This window comes from Lagopus muta, chromosome 2 (genome assembly GCF_023343835.1).
Source record: "Lagopus muta isolate bLagMut1 chromosome 2, bLagMut1 primary, whole genome shotgun sequence".
Classification (NCBI taxonomy): Eukaryota; Metazoa; Chordata; class Aves; order Galliformes; family Phasianidae; genus Lagopus; species Lagopus muta.
Window position 1 is genome coordinate 86,941,994 of NC_064434.1, and position 4,924 is coordinate 86,946,917.

A 4,924-nucleotide genomic window follows, 5' to 3' on the forward strand; every position below is an offset into this window, starting at 1 on the left:
AACTGTGCCACATCTTCTGTTCCCCGTGCCACCTATAAAATATGAATTCATTGCAATGCTCCCTTCCCTGCAGCAAGTCTGGAGAGATTGTCCAAGCTGCATGCATGAACACTAATCAACAATACTACAGAAAAACCCTCTACGAGATTCTGTGGGCTGGTGGGGTGGGGAAGGAGAGAGACTGAAATACATCTGCTTTTATTGGTTACAAATCATTATCTAAAATTTCAAATAGTTTTGAATACTGACACATGGACCAAGCTGTCCCTCAGTGTGCAAGATTTCCTACTGGCATCTTGCATGTGCTGCAAAGACAAATTTGTGCCTTTACTTTTCAGTTTCCAACACCTGCCAGACCAGGAATTCCCCAGAGTGCTCTTTCTGACTGCCTTTGTGCAAATGTTGACATTTATATGCACTCTATTCCTCTGATTTAGAGCTTCCTCTCCTGTTTGTGTGGTAAAATAGGAGGGTACCACCTGAGCATAGGCTATTCTGAGGAAAGCAGCTCTGTCTAATACTCTTCCTAGTCTGAAAAATAATTAGAATCAAGTACCTGAATGCACTTTTTGCTTCATTATTCAGAGGAAGATCATACACTGATATGAGCCATGGCATATACATTTGGCTACTCAGGTAGAAAATATCATCACTATTTTTAAAGTGTCTAAAAAGTAATAATCACAGACCATATTTTAAAGTGAAAATAGAAAGAAAAAACAAAAACAAACAAACAAACAAAAAACAATTAATGTATTGTTTGTCATTCAAGAGATATAATATTTAATTATACAGTTTAGCCTAACACCCAAAGCATGGCACAATCTCTTACTTTAAAATACTTGGGTCCTTTGAAGTCAGGGCTTCTTTTTTGTGGTACTTTGTTAACAAAAAGTCTTTGGCAATTCTGCTGGACAGAATTTATAGCAGCAGGTCAAAAGACAGTTCCTGGAGGAATTCGGCAGCTCTTTGTAGTAAATCAGCAGTCGTGTCTTTGATAAATATCTCCCAAGCCCAGCAGTAACTGGTGCTTGGTGCTGAAAGATGAGGCAGTGGACTCGTATGAGTCGTGTAGTTCAGTGAAAGACACACAGTAACAAGGAACTAGTGAACAGCTTCTGATTAGACCAGTGCTTGTCAACACTGAACCAGTGCTAGAAAACAAAAGTAAAGGTGTCCTGGCACATAAATTCCAATCTCCTGATCAGGTATGAAATAAGTGTGCAACACTTTGGAGGATAATAAGGCTCTAACCCAAACAAAGGATACAGAAACTTTTTAGAGGAATGAAGGCCTCTGCGGACCTTCCTACTGTGTTTGCATCATGAACTGCTGTGCTTAGTCTGTTACTTGATAACTTTTGAAATGGAGGCCTTGAAAGCACAGAGTAGTTCATGTAGTCCCCAGTTCAGTGAGCTGAGGGTTGGTCCTGCAGCTGCAACAGAAACAAGCAACCTTACAGGACCACTTTGAACAAGCTTATGGGACTGCTGTTCACAAAAGGCTCTTTTTTTGCCTTTCATAGTTAGACCTGCCCTGCCAATCAGCTGCACTCAAGTCACTGAGAATATTTTTCGTGGCCTTTAATAGGGACCATGAGGAGTTGCCATGGGTGCAGCAAGACTACTGGCTGGCTGGGGAGGGCAAGAGTAGAGGAACGAAGCTTCTGGGCCAGTTTTCACCACGCGGAAGCAGCACTCCCATGGGAGATGTCATGGCATTTCAACACTGCGCAGCTTGTCAGTGCCTCATCATATTAACCTCAGAGCAAACACTGATGAAGCTATGCATGTCTAGGGGAAATTAGAGCACTGGTGCCCTCGACCCTGGAGCGGGGTAAAGCTTGGGATAACTGTTAATGCACTGGCTCATGAGCTTCTACCATTAGAACATAGTAGAAGAGGATGCCAGCAACCGTAGGAGAGGGAAAATTAATTGGTCTTATTATTCTTCTGGCTGAGATTTACGGGCCTGTCTCATCAAGACTATGGTGTAGACATAAATGAAAATAGGTGTGAGGAGCAGCTTAATTCGACAGCATGAAAATCTGTCCCCAGTTGGCAAACAAATCTCTTTCCTTCTTCTATTAAAGAAAGAAAAAAAAACACCAACAAAACAGTCCATCTAGTTAAAAAATGGATTAATTCCCATCCAAGACATCAGGAAAGTCGGTCTTGTTAAAAATCTGGATTCGCTCCCATCCAAGCCATCAGATCATCATCCAGGTACTGGAATCACGCTAGAAAAAATATTATTTCATATTCTTTTCTTCCCAACTCAGTATCTGGCTTCTTTCCACCAGGAGAGGGAAGGCCTCCCTCTGAGAGGAATGGCACCAAGCCCTTTTTGCACTATTTTATGGACTGCTTATTATAATTCCCTTCTTTGTCAGATTCCATGCACTTTATCCTAAGAGCAAATATAAGTCTGGTCTGACTCATTAAGGTCTTTCTGAAAATGCAGTGGGATTTCTGGTAATAGTCTTCTGAACCTCTTAATGAGGGAGATGCGTCTTCGCAATAGGAATCAGAGCACATGAGAATTTCTGAAAATATTTCACTAATTCTGCCCTTACAGCTAAACAAAAATTACTTACATACAGGACCCAGATTCTAGGTAAAACTGACTGTATTCAGGACCAGGCATTTACAGAGGGAAGTTTCTCCAGAATAATAAATTATCTCAGAAGAGATACAGAGGAATCATTATTTCTCAAGCAGTAATGTTTAGAAGTCCCCTCTGTGGATTCACACTTAACACCCATGATACAGGATGAAGCTGTTTTGTGGTTTGGGGAAGGATAAGTTTTAAAGCGTGATAAAGGGCCAGGTCTAATAAACCACTAAGATCTGCAGTGTCTCCTGGCTCTTTATATGTACTATATATTACCAAACACAATACAATAAAAGTTTGTGTTCAGGGATTAATAAACACAGAGATAAAATGTGTATTACTGTATATTCTAAGACCATTGTAAAGTTGGTTTTCCTGTTGACATAAAATAATGTAAGCTACCTAAGATTGTAACTTGTTAACTAGACTGTGTGGATAAATGTAGTACAAATGAACCTAAGGTTTACGGGAAAGAGACCCAACTGTCTCTACTATGTTGATGCAAGTGAGAAAGAAAATTGGTTCACAGTAATGTTATATTTCAGCTCAAATAAGGAAGTTCATAACTTTCATGAAACTGATCTCAGACAGTGTGAGAGAATAGATGAGCAAGTGGGGAGCACAAATGCTATGGATTCTCGAGACCCACACAATTTCAAAAGATTGTTTCACATGATGCCAATCCTCCCTTCTTGACCCTCACTCCTTCCTGTTCCAACTTCCGTGGCAATCACATTTATCTACCTTTTAATATGCCTTTCTCTCCCCTGTTGCTGTGTGAAAGACTCCCACAAACCACAAGATAAACTAATTCAGGACTAGGTTTTCTGAAGCACTGAGTTCCCATTCAGGTCCTCAAATATACGCCAGGTTTTCAGCAGCTTGTGTGATTTTTTATCCTCTTCTGGAGTCTATTTCATTTACTACAAAAATAGGTCAAGATGAACAACAAAAATAAGTCAGAATGATCTAAGTAGATGAGTGATTACCCACCTGACTCTGTCCTGTATGAGGAAAGGCTGAGTAACCTGAATCTGTTCATCCTGGAAAAGAAGACTGAGAAGGGATCTGATAAATGTTTATAAATATCAAAAGAGAGGTGGGAGGCAAATGGATGAAGCCAGGCTCTTTTTATTGGTGTGCAGCAATAGGAACAAGGAGCGATGTCCTAAAACTTGAATGTAGGAGGTTCCATACCAATGTGCGGAAGAACTTTATGGTAAGGGTGACAAAGCACTGAAACAGGTTATCCATAGAAGTGTGGAGTGTCCCTCTGTGGAGATATTTAAGACCCATCTGGATGCCTACCTATGTGACCTATTGTAGGGTATCTGCTCTAGCAGGGGGATTGGACTCTATACCGTGACATCCCTTCCAAGCCCTGCAATTCCGTGACTCTGGGACTACCTTGCTAGTAATCCTTAATTTGTGAATGAGCTACCCATTATTATTATGGTTTTGCTGTAACAGTTGAGCTCCACTAATTTCCAATAGAACAGAATATATTCCTTCTGCAGAATGCTAAGAAAGGAGAGAATGGCTTCTGTAGCATTGCTTTTTGTAGTGATATTTATTGCAACAGTTGCCACAATCCTTAAACTCAGAAAATTCTCAGGTCTCACAAAATCAGGGGACTTTAAAAACATTTACTCACCACTGACATTATCATTTGTCTCCTACCTTTTAAGTATATTTGGGGTTTCATTATGAAGAATTGCTCACTTATAAAATTAGAAATACAGCCTTTAAAAAAGCAAATTTAGGGACTTCTAGATAATAATTTGAGCACAGGAACTGAAGATTGAATTGTGAGACCTTCGATAAAATCTTAATAAGAGGCAGCATTAACAGTGTGAATGTTACTGCAATTAATGAGTTTCAGGAATGCTATTAAGAGAGAATAGTGCCTCTGTGTGCAGAATACTTTTTCCCATAAAACTATAGAGCTTGGCTTTGTATGTAGCTGCCAACTTGAATTAGTCAGGAACAATTCATGTCAAACTATCCTGATTTCCCACTTCAGTAAAGCAAGAGACTTTGTGGGCAGAAGAGCAACACAAGTACTTATATCTCCACTTCAGAAAGTTTTTGTTTTTTTATGTTGTCTCAAGTGACATTACTGCGAGCAAATTAGGGAAACAAGATAGTTGTTGATCCAAGACAGATGTCTATAGGATTCAAAATTACTGTACAGAATTTGCTGGAAAAATATACTTAAAAAGAAATGAGAAATGGTCCGCTGCCAGAATACAAGGCTGTATGATGTGGCATTTCCTAGCAGTCCTCCTCAGCCAGTTTAATATTTAAATTA